We start from the raw sequence: 18,204 nt of genomic DNA, 5'->3' as shown, positions 1-18,204 counted from the left end.
TTCTGCTGTGTGGATAGGAGGGATGCAGAAAAAAAGAAAAGGGTTGTTTCCCTGAAGGGTTAAGTCCTAGATGGCAAAGTAAATTTTTGAGGAGTAGGAAATTCAAGGGCTTTTCCTTCCTACAGCAACTTTAAACTATATCACACATTTCTGCAATGAAAATGACATTTAAATGTAATTACAAATATTAGCACAAACACAGAATGTTTTCATTTAATGGCAGTTAGAAACACTAGGAGAATATTTTAAAATATTCCTGACCATGAGAGCATTAATGTAGTTGTAAAATCTAAGAAATTGAAAGAAGTGAATGAAAATTCAGGCAGGTTTGGGGGTTTGGGTGCTGGACAGTATTCACCATGATCTTCATTTCTTCCCCATGATGGAGCTTTGGATCAGGGAGGGAAGGGAAGTAGATGGTTGGCTGGGTTCTCTCTGCCTTGACTTGCTACCACCACCCTTCAGGTTCTGGTAGGAGTGGGAAAAAAGGAAATTGAGTAATTGGTAGAATGGAAATGGGAGGTTATAGGAAAGAAAATGGAGAAAGAAGAGAAGTGTTGAGTAGGAAGGACTGGGAGCTGATGGTAGCTAGGAAGAACATCAGAAAGAAGGACTTGGGTGTCACGTGGTTTCTCTCCACAATCTTGACTACCAACTCAGGAAAAGTTCTGCTCTATCCAAGGTCATCAACCCAGCTGATTATGTAGCTTTTCAGAATCTCCTGGGTTTTTTTTCTTTCACACACACACAAAAGCCCAGCATGTATTTGCTGAAAAACATAAAAAATCATATGATAATCATTTCACCTCCTTCCAAAGGATGGTGAGAATGAACCAGGTAATATTTATTTGTATTTCTGTTTTTGTTCATTTTTCATACAGCCAAGAAGAAGAATATGCCCATATATACTTTTTTTTTCCTATCTGGTTACATCATTGTTTTTTTAGTGGGTCACTGTGCCACGCATCATGCGAGCCCTCTCCATTCAGGTCTAGGACACCTTTTTTCTTTTTTTTACCAGGAGGTCCCAGGGATTGAAGCCGGGTCCTCCATATGGTAAATGAGAACGCAATTGCTTGAGCCACAGCTGCTTCCCTGCCTATATTTTAATTAACACATGGTTCTGTATAATTTAAACCATAACTTGTACAGATTTTCTGCAACAAGGCAGCATATTATTTAAATTCTGTATAGAGCGTTGTATAAAAATTCATAAAATATATGTATTTGTAATTCTGGTCCAATGTTTCTTTAGTTTTTAATATTTTATATTTCTTTAGGGGCATGTAGGCTTTAGATTTGAATGATTCTACCCTTTGTAACAAGGAATAGGGGAGAAAACTCAGCATGTCTCATTTATCCTTACTGTTTAGACCAGCCTTTAGTTCTATGGTTTTCATCCATCTCTCCACCATTCATTCAACAAATATTGATAATGAAGTGCCAGTCCTGCACCTGACATTGTTCTAGATACTGGAGATGTCAGAGATAAGAAAATAAGAATATTAAAGCATAGCACAGACATGCAAATTTCTAATAATTTTGTTAAGTCTCAAGTTTTTTTAAACAGGGAGGAAGTCACAGTAGAAATCATTGATTACATTATTCCTTTTCACAGTTTAGATAGAAACATCTCAGGTTAACTGTCTTGTTATATTTCCCTCCTGATTAAGAATCTGGTGTTAACTTCCTGCATTTATAATCTGATCAAATTGTTATTGGTAGCAGCTTGTCGCAAATTTCTTTTCTCCAGAATCAAATTAGTAAGTAAAATTTAAAAATCTAGCTAATTTTGACAATTGTTTAAAAAGACAAGCAGTATTCCCGTACCACTGACAACAACAGAAGCGGACAAAGAAGACGCAGCAAAAAAAACACAGAGAACAGACAACCGGAGCGGGCGGGGGGAAGGGAGGGGAGAGAAATAAATAAATAAATAAATCTTTAAAAAAAAAAAAAAAAGACAAGCAGTAGATGTTTCTGTATCTTAGGGATCCCTGAACTAAAAGAAAAAAGTGAGAGAAGCCTTGGTATCATCTCTCTAACACCATATTTTACAACACAGAGTGACTGGGTCTTCAGAAGTTAAAGCGAGAAAACATCAGCACTAGAACTGAGGTATTCCAAATTGTGAGCTGTATCTCCTCTAGTTATCCCTTATATCTAGTACCCTCTGAGCAAATTGTTTTATGATATCGAAGTAAAATATCTTTGAATGGTGAATAGGATAATTCACCATATACTTGAAAGCATTGTGCTTAGAGGAAGAACCAGACACGAAAGGCCACCTATTGTATGGTCTCATTAAATGAACTGTCCAGCGCAACAGGAGACACAGGTTCCGGGTGCCGCTGACAAGAATACAGGCGGACACAGAAGAGTGCGCAGCAAGTGGACACAGAGAGCAGACAACTGGGGGGCGGGGGGGTGGGAGGGGAAGGGAGAAAGAAAGAAAGAAAAAATAAATAAAATAAAATAAAATCTTAAAAAATAAAAATAAACTGCCCGGAATAGGTGAATCCATAGAGTCAGAAAGTATAGACTAGTGGTTGTCAAAGAGCCAGGTGAGGGAAAAGGGAAGGTGAGAATTGGGACTAACTGCTAATAGGTAATGGGTTTTCTTTTTGGAAGATGGAAATATTCTGGATTTAGATAATGGTGGTTGCATAGCATAGCAAATAAATTAAGTTTAAAGTATATACTTTAAAATGGTGAATTTTATCATATATGAAGTGTATCACACCAAAAAAATGCTATGAAAAATTCACCATACAAAATGTTACTTTAGAAAGCTATAAATGGCTTGCTGTGTTTGTTCTGTTTATCGGACTCATCCAATGCATTTTCTAGCCGTTGTCCCATGCCTCAATCAGGTTTTTATTTATTTGCTTACATAGTCAATTAAGGAAAAAGAGAAGTTTGTTTAGACTTATTTTTTAATTTACAGTGCAGCTCTATTGATATTCCTTCTTTCTCTCCTCATCAGTCACGGGGGAACTGTTAACTGACGACAGAGTGTGTCTGGATGTCTATAATGTCCGGAATGCCATGATTTTCTTAAAATTAACTTTATGAGCCGTTAGAACAGGATTGTACAGGAAATGAATATACTATCCTCGTAACTTACACATATAGCTGTTCATTTTGAAAGTGTTTCTTTTATAGGTCTCATATTCTGCTAGGCAATAAAGTTTAGTTTATCTTAAGACAGAAAGGAACAAAAATCAACCAACACTTCCATTAAAGGCCTCATGGTAACCTGCAACACTTTTTCCAAGCAGTGACATATCAGTTCACCTTTTGCTTCTATCCATCTGCATTTTTTATTTCCAAAAGTTTTACCCGATAGAAGAAAAATGTGTTCAGAACCAACTATATGCTGCCTATAAGAACTACGTTTTAAATATAAATATGAAAATGGAAAGCAAAAAAATGTAAAAGATATACCACATTAAAACTAGTCAAAAGAAGGCTGGGGTGACTATATTAATATCAGACAACATAGATGTTAGAGAAAATAATACTGTAATGGTAAACAGGTCAGTATATCAAGAGGACGCATTAATCCCAAACATGCTTTCAATAACAAAGTTTCAAAATATGCAAAGCAAAGACTAATAGGACAGCAAGGAGAAACAGACAAATCTGTACTTACATTCAGAAATTTCAATATTTCCCCCTCCCCCCAATAAATGATAGAATAAATAGGCAGAAAATCTTTGGTAAGGATATAGAAGTGTGGGCATTGTTAGTTAAATTAACCAACTTGATATTTATAGATATTCACCAACAGCAAAATACACCTTCTTTTCAAGTGCACACAGAACATTTACTAGGGTAGACCATATTCTGTGATATAAAACAAGTCTCAATAAATATGAAGTGATTCAAGTCACACACAGTTTGTTCTCTTACCACAATGGAATTAAATTAGAATCAATAACAGGAATATCTCTGGAAAATCCCCAAGTGTTTGGAAACTAAATTATGCAGTTCTTTAGCACATTGGTTAAAGAAGAACCCAAAAGGGAAATTCGGAAGTATTTTGAACTAAATAAAAATGAAAACTCATATCAAAATTTGTGGGATGTCATAAAAGTAGTGCTTGGGGGAATTTTATTGCACTAAATGCCTATATTAAAAAGGAAGAATGATCTCAGCTTCCACATTAAGAAGCTAGAAAAAGAACAAAGCAGAAATAATGAAATAAGAAAGATCAACACAGAAATCAATTAAAAATATAAAACTGAAAACATAATAGAGAAAAATCAAGGAAACCAAAAGCCGTTTCTTTTGAGAAAAATCAATAAAGTTGGTAAATCTCTAGCCAGACATATCAGAAAATAAAGAAGACACAGATTATCAATATCAGGAATGAGAGAGGTGACATAACTACAGATTCTATAGATACTAAAAGGCTAATAAGGGAATATCATGAACAATCTTATGTCAAAAAATTAGACAACTTAAATGAAATGGACAAATTCCTTGAAAGAAAGAAACTACTAAAGTTCAGTCAAGAAAAAATAGATAACTTAAAAAACCCTCTATCTAAAGAAATTGATTTTGTAGTTATAAACTTTATTACAAAGAAAATCTCATATTCAGATGGCTTCACTACAGAATTCTACAAATGTTTAAGGAAGGAATAGTAACAATTCTAGACAAACTCATCCAGAAAATTGAAGAGGAAAGAATATTTTCTAAATCATTCAGTGAGGCCAGCAATACTCTGATACAAAACCAGACAAAGACATGACAAGAACAGAAAACTGTAGACCATTATCTTTTATGAACATAGATGTAAAAATTCAAAACAAAATATTAGCAATTCAAATCCAACAATATATACAAGTGTACAATACATCTTGACTAAGACACTATTAAGAGGGCAAAAATACAAACCACAGATTTGGAGAAAATGTTTACTATGCATATATTTGATTGTAGACTTATATCCAGACTATATAAAAAACTTTAAAACTCAATAATAAGAAAACAAACAACCCAAAATTTAAAATGTGCAGAAGATTTTAAAAGATAACTTACCCAAAAGATTTACTGACGGCAAATAAGAACATGAGAAAATGTTTCACATCATTAGTCATTAGGGAAATGTAAATTACAACTATGAAATAATACTACACACTATTAGAATAGCTAAAATTGAAAAGACAGACCTTACCAAGTGTTGGTGAGGCTGTGCAGGAAATGTAACCCTCATATACTGCTGGTGGAACCATAACATGGTACAATCTCTTTGGAAAATAAGCCAGTATTTTCTTTAAAATCACACATACACTCACCGTATTATGATCTGGTCATTCCACTCCTTAGTATTTACCCAAAAGAAAAGAAAGTACATGTCAATTCTAAAATTATACATGAATGTTTACAGCAGCTTTATTTGCAACAAACCAAAACAAACCAAATGTCCATTATCATGTGAGTGGATAAACAAATTATGATATATCCTTACAATGGAACATTACTCAGGAATAAAAACAAAGGAACTATTATTGATAACACACAAGAGCATGGATGATTCTTAAAATAAGTATGCTGCATGAAAAAGTCTGACTAACAAAGAGTGCTTAGTGCATGATTCCATTTATATGGAATTCTAGAAAGCGAAAGCTAATCTATAATGACTGAGAGCAAATCAGCTGTTGCTTGGGAGTAGGGAAAGGGTAAGAAAGGACAGAGGGAAGGATGGCAAAGGGGAATTGAGGAAACTTTTAGGAATGGTAGGTATGTTTACCATCTTGATTGCAGTAATGGCTTCATAGGTATATACGTAGGTATATATATGGCAAATCTATCAAATTGTGTATTTTAAATATGTATAGTTTATTATATATCACTTATACCTCACTTCCAGGAATTTACTGATATCCTCATTTTATAGATGAGGAAACCTAAGTTTAGAGACCTTAAAGAGAAAAGCAACTTCCTGAAAGGATTCTGAAAATTAAATGTGTAACTATGAAGACAGTGCAGAGATAATAGTCACTCAATAAAAAGTATCCTTCAAAAAACTATAAAATATGTGTGTGTGTATGTGTGTGTGTGTGGAAAGCCAGTGTGTATAGTATTGGAAGAGAGTGAAAACTTCAAATAGAACCTATTCTTAGGAGAAACTAACCCCAGCAGAGAAGTAGGATCTGTGGCAGGAAAATTGGAGTTTTCAAGTTCTATTTTATAAGTGAGAACTTTCCAACATGTTAGGACATTTTGTAGACTTTGTGTTGGACATGGAAATGTTCTCAGTTTTTGGAGAAATCCAGATGACTGATGGAGACCTTTTTAGGATCCAAAGTGCCTTGCTTTCAAGACATGATCTTAGATAAGCAAGTCTCATTAGGAAGAGAGATAAATCAGGCAATGATTTTTCACATGACAGGAAGAATTGTTTGCTTTCTTAGCAGATAGAACTTGGGTGACAGTTATTTTCTAAGAGTGGTTGCCCCTTAGAGTCACGTTTTCAAAATTTCCCTTTGCATTTACCATTTAAGGACCACATTTGTTGCATATATTAAGTCCTTGTTTATAAACCATCCTCCAAAATCAACACTTGGAGGCTTAACTGGTGCTAATGGAGAGAGAGCCAGTTCGATGGGTGTGGGAGTAAGGTAAGGATTCAGGGCAGACGCCAAAGAACTCAGAGGGCCAGCAGGGACCACTAATGGGCTCTCAGTAAATAGCTTCCTTGCCTTCAAATTTTGTACCCCTCAGATGCCTTGATTGGGGTAATTTTAGTGACCAGCCACAAATAACAGGTTTCTGAGAGTTTTAGATTTGAACCAAGAGTTGAACTTTTGCAAATATGACTAAGGCCTGTCCAGCTTTGTGTCAAGCCTGGGCCTAATTTCAGGTACAAAACAGAAGGCAAGTCTGGCTGGAAAGTTTTGCTTTGCTGTTGCATTTTATTGTTACTATATTTCACAGTTTGTCTCATGCCACCTTGTTACTTTAATTCCCACACCTTGGAGGGAAAAATGTGTAATATTTGAATATTTATGTTACAGATACTTAACATTATGTTTCTGCATAGGTGTTGCCAAGAGAGTCAAGCCAACCTTTATTTATAGAGGGTAGAAAATATAAATCTGTCTAAAATCGCTCAAGAAGTGAAAGTCTTAATATTTGCAGAGTTGATTTTGGTTCCTACCCTTGGCACGCCTTAGAGAAGGATTGTCAATACAAGGTGTCATTGTTTTAGGTTTCCTGTCCATGACTTGCTTTTTTCCCCATTTGCCCTCTCTTTTGGCAATGTCTCCTCACATTCTGTCCTACATTTGGCCCTGAGTCAGTTGAAAGCTTTGCAAGTTGATTTTCCATTCCCATCTGAATTTTAGCTTAACTGTGGAACTGTTTTCCATGTGTTTTAAATCATTTGTCCATGTGTTATGAGCTTATAGGGACAATATGGTTTCCCCAAGCTGCCTGCATTGTATAAGCAGAAACTGGCAAGGTGGCCAGTGGGGAAAAGATTTTCAGACAGATGCCCCCTACACTTATTTCTGTTGGTGCTACACCACCCCCATCTTCCAACTGGAGTAAAACAATTTACAAAATGCATGAAGTTTCCTAACACATATATAGTTCTCTGCCATGAACTGCTTTTTCTAGGAGTGTAATTTCCCTTCAGGAGAGACTTCTGTGGGAACTGTGGCTGGTGGGACAGAGTTCAAGACTCACTCTGAGACTATGGTCAGCCTGGGAAAATAATAAAGGTTAATCCTAGTCCTCCCAGATTTAGTTGAAATTTGATTTTAAAATAAGTTCTAAACACAGAATTAGAGATAAACTCTCTAGGACAAAGAGATGCTTCTTAGAAAGTAATTTGGAACAAGGACCAAAGTCAGAAATTTCCATCCACATTTTTTATCGGATTTGGGCTGTTAAAACAAACATCCATTAGTTTCTTACGTGTAGAGCAAGATGCCAGGAAAGGCAAAGAAACAGAAAAATGTGTTGAACAGGATCCTGCTCTCCCCGTCGCTGACAATGCAGTCTCCCACAAGCCTACTCCCTGCCTTCCCAGGAGACTTCTCTCCCAGGTTAGGAAGATGCACACCCAAACTAAGCCAAGTCCGAGGAATCACTAAGTGCCTAAGTAAGAAAGAAATCAAGTGAATGGGTCCAAAATAAATTGCAGTGCTATAGGTAAGATGGTTCCCTTGCAACACTCTGCTACTTAAGGAGCAGGCTGGATGGCAGGTCTGCACTCACAGCTTGAAATTTTAGGATTCACATAGCTCTTTTCCCCACTCTGATCTCCCTTTGTCTCTCCATTTTATTTAGGACCAGTCTAATGAGAAGTAAGTAAAATGTTGCAGAGAGTTGTTCAAGTAGCTCTGGGAAGGCATTATTTACCCTGGAGAGAAAACTTTAAAGGTCCTAGGAACAAAAGCCACAATTCAGTGGGTTGGTGTATGAGCGGATGAGAGAAAGTGGAGACTGGTCTAGACAATGCTTTCCAAAATTTGACTGTGACGGTGGAAGATAACATTAAAGGGCAGAGCCTAATCATTCCTATGAAATCAAAAGACATTTTTAAAAGGTTTGAAACAAGTTTACATTAAATGAAAGTTGATGGGAGGCAATGAGGAGAGTGGAGGAATTTGATGATAATGGCAGGGAGGAGGGGAAGGCCATGCCATAGATAGAAGGGAAGAAAGGATGGGATTCCAAGAGCAGAGTGGCAGGGAGAAATGAAGTGGTATTCTTTGATGGAAATACGAGGAAACTCTCCCACTATGATTGCTTGGATTTCTCTAAAGAATAAGTGATGAAGTCATTTCCAAAGGCAATGAAAGAGGAAGAGCAGTTAAAAGTTTGACAGAGTTAGAGAATTCAAATAATCCAATGGAAAATGAAGAGAATAAAGTAGTTAAGAAAGATTGGTGGGCAGAGTTGGGAGCTCACTTGAGACTGAAGACAGTTTATTTGTGTACAATCAATTTTTGTCATCTTGCTATTGTCTCTGACAGCATTCCGTAGCCCAAGGGTGGGCCCCGGGAGGATGGGCAGCCGGATGTATCTAGGGTTGGAATGTTACTATGTGGGTGCAAGAGAAGGGTAAAGGGGCAAGGGATGGACATTTTACAAAAATTTAAAGTATTGGACCATAGAATCCCAGCTGGGTAGTGAAGGAAGGAAAACCAGAGAACTTAATATTCATTGAACCATTCATTCATATTAAACCAATAGTTTTGAACATCTACATAAATGAAAGTAAATGTGCTAGAGTCTGAGTTGGTGACTCAGAGTCTCAGTTGGTGAGTTGGTGACTGAGTTGGTGACTCAAAGTAGTCCATACTTTCATGAATTTAAAACCTAAAGTGGCAACAGATGTTAAACAAATGTTTACACACAAAATTATTTGTAACTGTGATAGTACTATGATAGGAATAAGACAAAAAGTTTAGGAGCAAATGAGTGAACACACTCAAACAACAGAATGCTGTTATGTGAGAAAGGAATGTGAGATTCAGTTTAGAGGTGGGATAGTTCCTGGTAATAACAGGGATCAGGATGAAAGGGTGGGGATGGTCATCAGATTTCAACCAAGGTATTGAAAGGGACATACATTTGATACTGATGGCAGGTTATTGGTCAGAACTATTGATGTGGACACCAAAGTCACCCAGGAAGATAATAGGGCTTGGGAAGAAAGGACAGGCAGTAAACTGGCTAGAGAGGCAGGTCAGGCAATATTGTCCCTGGAGCGGCTTAGAGACAGAAGGAGAAGTGCTTATGATCATGCAGCTTGCAAGTTGCAAGGCAGAGGCGGGGCTCAGACCTAGATAATTTGGCTTTTAATCTAGACCTACTTGCACATAGTGGACACTGCTCATCTCTGAGAGCAGCTTCCTGCGAAATGAAAGAAAGATCGTGGTGAGTGTTAAGGTTGGGAAGAAGGGGCACGGCAGAGGCTTAGCCTCAGTGAGGCAGTCCTGGGCTGGCTATGGTAGAGACTGCAGGCAGCGGGGGACAGGTGGACAGGCACGAAGGCGGGGCACATGGCGAAGGCTGCCTCAGGCTCCTGCGCCGGCTCCACAGGTTCCCAGGAGCCCTCTCGTCATTCTGGGTAGTAGCTAGCTAGCCGCATTTGAGCATTTTCCACGACTTGTGCACAGCAACAGATAAATCCCCACTAGCAAAAATAAAATACTTCTTAATGATGTGGGGTGCTCTGGACAGAGAGCAATGAGATCACTGAAACTGCCAACAGAATAATCTGATCTTAAATGGCAATTTAGGCATCAGTGCTTAAAAGTGGAAGTGGGGAAGTTTTGTGGTGTGCAATGCCATTTCGCATATGTCCATTTCTATTGGCTACACATTTTCCTTTCTCTGGGTGACAAATTAAAAGATTGACTAAAGAAACTGATAACAGTGGTTGTCTCTATGCAGGGTCTCTGGGGTCTGGGAGTGAGAAGAATACTTACTTTTCATTGAACAATATTTTGTATTATTTGAAATTTATTACCACGTGTTTTTCTCACCTACTCAAAAATAAAAGTTTTGCTTATTACACTTACTTGTCTTCAACAACTTTTTTTTTAATTAAAAAAAATTTTATTTATTTCTCTCCCCTCCCCCCCCCGCACCCTGGTTGTCTGTTCTCTGTGTCTATTTGCTGCGTCGTCTTTGTCCGCTTCTGTTGTTGTCAGCCGCACAGGAATCTGTGTTTCTTTCTGTTTCGTCATCTTGTTGTGTCAGCTCTCCACGTGTGTGGCGCCATTCCTGGGCAGGCTGCACTTTCTTTCACACGGGCGGCTCCCCTTTCGGGGCGCACTCCTTGCGCGTGGGGCTCCCCTAAGAGGGGGACACCCTTGCGTGGCAGCACTGCGCGTGGATCAGCTCCACACGGGTCAAGGAGGCCCGGGGTTTGAACCACAGACCTCCCATGTGGTAGACGGACGCCCTAACCACTGGGCCAAGTCTGCCACCTCAACAACTTTTTATTATAAAAAGAATAGTGACTCTGTTGGCATGTATAGAAGAGGTATGTCAACACTATGCCATCACACAAATTAAACAACTCATTTTGCCTCAAAAAAAAAAAAAAAAACACACCAGGAAGTGTTTGGCATGCTGCCAATTGCCAGCTAAAGGTTTTAGACTTGCAGTACTCCAAAAAACTTTAAAAAATAAACTATAACCTACTATGGGTTAACATGCAGATGAGTTTGAAGAAAGGGTTAATCCTTAAATCTTGCTATTCAGCGGTCTTGGAAGTCATAGAGTCTGTTAGAAAATAACTGAGGGACTATTGGTGGTGACATTTGGGAACTAGAGAGAAGATAGAAGAGACAGAATTTCTGGGTAATTTCCTGGTTAAACATCTCAAGCCAGCAAGTGAGCACTCTAACAGATTCAGTGAGGAATTCAACAATGAATAAAATATAATTACTCCCTTAAGAAGTTTATAGACTGTTGGTGGAGATAAGAGAGGAGACAAATAACTATAATATTATATAGAAAAGAAGTTCCAGCAAATTGCTGTGGGGTTGGGGAAAGGGAGCAGATACAAAGAATGGAATATATTACACTGGAAGATTAGGAAAGGTTTCACTGAAGAAAATGGCACTTGAAGAGGACTTTGAAAGATGAGGAGGATTTTGACAGGGGTATGGTGGCATTCTTACATGGCATTCTAGTTAGAGAGACTTGTTAGACCCGAAGTCTAGCAATGGGAAGACAGAAATTGTAGTTGGTGACAAAGACCTATTTTAAGGTAAATGAGGTTATGGTCAGGAGATAGCGGAATAATTGGAAGACAGCTGAGAAGCAAGGTGCAGTCACATTGCAGAGGCCCTTGAGGTTTGTAGAACAATAGAATATCAGGTCCTTGAGGGTAAAGATATTTACTAGCTTTGTTCACTGCAACATCCCTAATACCGTATGAGCTGGACATAGGTTAGTTCATAAAAGGTTGTTGAAAGTTGAGGGAAGGTCAGGGTAGGAAAGCAGGGCATAGAATATGAATGACATTATCAGAACTGTATCTTGTGAAGATTGACTTGGTATAACATGTTCAGTGGGTTAGAGTTCAGTGGATTGACTGTTAGGGTGCTTTTGCAACCATGTAGGAAAGATGTAATAAATGCCTGAATTAAGTGGTACAAGTGGGAATGGAAACAGATAGGAGAGCTCCTATAGGACAAGTGCCCAGAATCTGGTGATTGATTGAGGGTAAAGGGAATAGTCAGATATTCTTCTAAATTGGCAAGATGATGACTAGATAGGAAAACTAGGTATTGAATGCTTGCTGTAGGAAAGAAAGTAGGGCAATGAGGGAAAATCATGTACTGTTAGAGAAATGAGTGAAAACTTAGAGGCAGTGTCCTTCAGATGTACTTTGAAGAAGAAATAGATTTTCATGAGGAGGTGATGGATGAAATGCTGCTGCCCATTCCACTCCTCTCCTAAGAAATATCCCAGGAGCCCATCCACCTTGCAGAGCCTTAAAATTCCCTTTTGTCTAGCATTATACTCAGCTGCTGATTGTCTCTAAAATCCAGGCTTGTCCTCTAAAAATTTCTGCGCCCTTGTAGGCTCCAGAGACCCCAAACAAGGGTTATACATATAAAAGCTTGAGAGACCAGACAGTTAATGAGTGAAGCAGCCAGATATATGGCAATCGGGCAAGGTGGAGACAGACGGTGATGAATTGGGGCAGGAGAGAACTAGCTCCCAGATGACTAGTCGTCTCCAAGTGGGAATGAGCATCTGGCATTGCCAGATTTCTTTCATTTTCTACGAGAATCTGGGAACTGGGATTATCTGAGGAAACTTGGCCAAATTTTAAATATAATTTAACAAATTCTTTAAGTTATTTTTTAAGTCAAACTATTCTTGCAGGCCAGTAGCAGACCATGACTGACTCAGTCCTCACTCCTTTTCTTCCTTTCCTTCTTTCCTTCTTCCCTCCCTCCTTCTTTCTCTTCCTCCTTTCTTTCCTCCCTCCCTTCCTTCCTTCCTCTCTTTCTTTGAGGAGATCACCTCTGACCTGATCTCTTTGTACTTTTACTTATTCTTATTTTGACCCATGCCGATATTAAAAATATTAGAAAGTCTACAGATCAGGGAGACAGTTTGGACCCATAAGGCCACTGTGCTCCATTGCTTGCACAACCAATAAAACTCTTTCTCTCCTTGAAACCCCAGCGTCTCAGGAATTGGCTTTAAAGATACATCAGGAGGAAGGAACCTGCTTTTGCTCAGTATCATAGGCATGCATATAGCAACCACTCTCCCCTCCCTACCTGGCACATTCCAGGTGCTCAGGCTGGGCCAGGGACTAGGGTGAAGAAAGTGAGGGGCCAAGGGCATGACATTTAAGCAGGTACTTACTCTCAGGGGCTGTCCTGGTCTTGCTCAAGCCTGAAAGTAAGGGCCTCCTTAAATGTTGTGTCCCAGGTGCCTTGCTGCCCTCGCTGAAGTCCACAAGCTACTCAGCAAATCAAGGTTGAACGAGTGAAGGAATTAATAAACTTACACTGTTACCCATCTTGAGACCTGTGGACCTTTGCTCAGAGACTGTGTTGTCTTCAACCGTGACTGAAGTCTCTCACATTTCTACAGTCATTTTGCCTGTGTTTCTTTTGGAACGTTTTGAGTACCTATGTGGTGCTTGCAACAGCTTCACTGGAAGAGTAAAGCTTCTTGCCAGAGCCACCTGTTACCACGGATGTTGAAATGTTTCTTTTTTGAAAACTATGAACCATGAGAAAGAAGCTATGAATTTGTCAAGCACGGTTGCGTACTAAATCCCCTTCTCTTGCTAAATTTCTAATATCTGTTCTAATTTACAAACTCAAGCTCTGCCCCCTACATTAACAGTGTGCTCCTGGAAGGGTATAAGCACGTCATACTCATCTTCGGTTCCACTGCCTAGCCTGCTGCCTAGAACATAGATTGGCATGTCCAACAGAAAATGAAAAACAAAACAAAACAAAAAATGCAAAGTGCACCCTATTTCTCTTGTGTTGGTGGAGTAGGCCAGCGAGGAAGGGAAAATCTTTGAGTAGGCAGAGGGAAGCTACTAGGAGAGAAGAGACTTGGTTTATGTCCGTGCTAACTCTATGACAGCTACTGAATTAGCACAAATGCAATGTGGCAGTCCATTGTGTCTTTGGGATTTGGATCTATCTGAAAGTCCCTGTATATCACAGGACTGGCACCCTCCTAAGTTTTGCCTGTATAATTTGTTTTGAATGAACTAGACAGCCCCACTAGATTGGAAGGAGGTCTGGAGAAGGACAGCCTCAGATCTTATCCCCAGAGCTAGCACAGCAGTGGTACTCAAATATATGCTGTATGAGTGAAGGAACAAGTTCAGTAAGTGGAGCGGCTTTGGGAAATGAGGCCCTTCTTACTGCATCCTTAGAAAGCTGTGGGGCAGGGAGGGAACTTTAGGAACAGGGGCCTACATTTTCAATGATTTCCTAAACTCTAGTATGATAAAAAGATTTCAGAGAAAACTACTTAGCCTAATTTCCCCCTTTCCTGGCCTTTGAAAAAGAAAAGATCTTATTTGCCTTCTATTTTTTGGGAAGAGAGGTGAAGGTAGTTCTGTGATGTGGCATGTACCCCAAACAGATTTCTTCCACAAATCCATCAGCCCAAATTCCATTTTCTGTCTCTCAGTTATCCTGTTTTGCTCTAATGCCCTTCCTCTACCCCCCAACACTGCCTCTCACCTTTTGTTGATATAGGTCTGGGGTTTTCAAGAAAGAATAAATCCTTCCCCAGTTTCCCCTCAGGTAGCACCGGCAACTTTTTTTAGCTCCTTTCCAAGATGCTGAGAGAGACACAGAAAATGCAGCCAGTCCTGTTCTCTCAAGGCACACCCAGGAGCTCAGGGAGGGCACCCAGTCTCACAACTACAAGGCGTCTTACAAATTGTTGAGTTTCATGGCCCTGCTTCCTTGTCCGTTTTCTTAAAAATGCCACTAGCACATGGAAATATTTTGTAGGGGCATCTTCATGAAGTCCTTTAGGGTACCTGAAGCCATCTTAGTGCCTAAGAAAGCTAGGTTCAAGTTGAAAACAGAGAGTCCAATATCGTTCCAAGCATGAGTGGTACCCTGGAACAAACGAGTGACGAAATTGGCCCTTCTGACTCTCGAGGTGGTCTGAGGCTACCTAGCAAGTGGCTTAGCAGGCTTCTAAGCTATGGCCTGCCTTTCATTTTGGCATTTGGTACTAAGTGCGCCAACAAATGGTGGTGCTCTCATCACACACCAGCTTCCTGCTGTGTCTTGAAGGCTCCTTCAGACCTAACATCCATTTGGCTTCACCCAAATTGAGAGGTTACCAGATGCCAGTATCAACTGAGAACAAACAGAGGCAGCATATTTTTGCTAAAAGCAACAAAATGTTTGTTTATGTTCTTAAGAGTAGGCTCTACTGTATTGCATCCATAGCTTTAGAATGGATGGAAGGACACAGTGGTGAAAAAGTTTCTACCCTTTGCCCCAATAGACAGGTGCTGGAGACAGCCTTAGGTCTTACAGTTCCAGTTACTCAAGGCTTCATTTGCTGGGTATATCCTTCCAGATATTTGAAGATTTTATTAACTGGTGTGACAGAACAGCAAAAGGTAATTCTCCATAAGTGATTTTTAAATATTTATTAACACTGCTGTTAGGATTAGAGGAAGGGGAGTTTAGGACTAAAGAAAAGTTGTTAAAAAATAAAAGGATAACTGATATCCCTAAAAATAATACAATTGTTACAAAATGTATGAAACCACTAGACTGTAATTTGCTTGAGGGCAGGGACCAAGTTTTAACCATTTACTACCATTTCCAAGTATCTAACAGGACGCTTGGACCGCAAAGTGGGATTTTTACAAATTTGGGTTCAACTGAAACGATTTGAACTATATTCAATATTCAGTAATTTCAGAGCTGAGAAACCTGAGAACCAAATGGAATCTCTGGGATAGACTTCAGTTTTGAGGAATGCTAGCTACTATGATTGATGCAATGGAATTTCAGTCATTGAAAAGAAAAGTTAAAAATTCAGAGCTGAGAAACCTGAGAACCAAATGGAATCTCTGGGATAGACTTCAGTTTTGAGGAATGCTAGCTACTATGATTGATGCAATGGAATTTCAGTCATTGAAAAGAAAAGTTAAAAAATAATCAGGATGGGAAACGGACTTGGCCCAGTGGTTAGGGCGTCCTTCTACCACATGGGAGGTCCCCGGTTCAAACCCCGGGCCTCCTTGACCCGTGTGGAGCTGGCCCATGCGCAGTGCTGATGCGCGCAAGGAGTGCCATGCCACGCAGGGGTGTCCCCCACGTAGGGGAGCCCCACGCGCAGGGAGCGCGCCCCGTAAGGAGAGCCGCCCAGCGCGAGAGAAAGAGCAGCCTGCCCAGGAATGGCGCCGCCCACACTTCCTGTGCCGCTGACGACAACAGAAGTGGACAAAGAAACAAGACGCAGCAAAACAGACACAGAGAACAGACAACCGGGAGTGGGGGGGAATTAAATGAATAAATAAATCTTAAAAAAAAAAAAATCATCAGGAAAACTAACATAGCTGGCTTCCACACTATACTTATAACCAGGGGACAGAGTGGTTTGCTCTGGAAAGCCCATTGCATTGGATAGTGGAAGGGAAATTAAAAATTCAAATAGCAGGCATTCTTTTTCCCCTAAAAATTTCCTTTAAAAGAAATGGCAAATTTTGATGCTCATAAACTATGGATCAACTGTTCTATGGATATTTGGTACAAATAAAATTTATCTCTTCTGATAGAATTCTGGCAAAATTATGGCACATTTTTTAATAGTTTATTATTATAAGAAAGTGGACTTCCTTGTGATTTTATCTGATACAAATCATGTGTCTGGAAAAAATGTTCCAAGTTACTTCTTAGAAAGTTTAATCAATAGTGAAATAGGAGTGAGAGACATATTCCAGAGTATTTGTGATACTAAAAGCAAGGAATGTGATTGTTAAATAAAAGAGAGAGAAATATAAGTAAGTATTGAATCAGTATCCAGTGGAAATACTGTTAGAATGGTGTTGTGGGTCGATTGGACTCAGTTCTGGCACTTCATGTTCGTTCCTTCCTCATATACTTGCCTGATTTACATAGTTTTAAAACGACAGTCATTTCACAGATTTTCCTTTGATCCCAGAAGACCCACATTTGTTTCTGTCTTTATTAACCTGGTTATCAACTACTGTAGAATAAGGGGAACTGATGTAGATCCAGTAAGGAAAGGAAAGGAAAGGAATGGACCAGTCAGTTTCATTCCCAAAATTGATCAAACCTGGTTCTTAGAATCCATGTTGTCAAGTCTGGCTCTTTGTTTGAAGAAAAAAAATATCAATAAGGTGGCTCAAGGCAGACATTTCCCCCATCCTCACAGAAGACAGAGGAGTTGTCAGTCTATTTGGATCCTGTTGATAAATATGAACAATTGAAAGTATTTATCTGATGACTCTGACCAGTTGTGAAATTTAATGCTCATCTGAATCTTAATGTGAGGGGAGGGCATTAATTTGGGAACTGTGAATTTCCACATGTTGAAAGGTAAAAACCTCCAACTCAAATCCACATGTAAGTAAGAGGCAGAGTCCTCTGTTCAACATTTCTATAGTTCCTCCTTTTCTTCCTTACAATTTTGATATACATCTTCTCTGGTTCCTTAGGTATGCATCTGTGTGTCAATAGCCTTCCTCAAGGCCTGGGCTTTTGCGAAATGCATGTCTTTAATTTTTATCTGATATACTTCTTAGTAAAAATAGTTCTTATCATTTCCTTCCCAGCATAAAGTGGAAGCACAGTGAATGTTAGTTGATTCTCGTCCTTCTTCTAATAACAGTGGTGGGAAATCGGGTGCAAAGAATGTGTTGTTTTGGCCAACACTACTCTTACAATTTCAGACAATAGCTTAAGTGTCAGCTAATTACCCCCTGGGTCCCAGGTTTTCACTGGGGCCTTCTAAAAACACACAAAACCAAAGGGATCCCGGGATGCCATTAGCACTACATAACTCGAGCAAACAATAAATGTGTTTACTCTGCCTGGCCACTGACCACCTGTGTTCCCCTCCTACAAGGCAGGTATCTCTATAAAGGATTTCCTCGTTCACAGTCCTGCAGAGTGAGCCTCTCCTCGTGCCTCCACATCTGAGCATCTGAAAAGAAGCTTGGGCCCCAACAGC

The sequence above is a fragment of the Dasypus novemcinctus genome, chromosome 8, assembly GCF_030445035.2.
Source record: "Dasypus novemcinctus isolate mDasNov1 chromosome 8, mDasNov1.1.hap2, whole genome shotgun sequence".
NCBI lineage: Eukaryota > Metazoa > Chordata > Mammalia > Cingulata > Dasypodidae > Dasypus > Dasypus novemcinctus.
The sequence above is the reverse complement of the archived record's forward strand: the minus strand, read 5'-3'. Positions refer to the sequence as shown.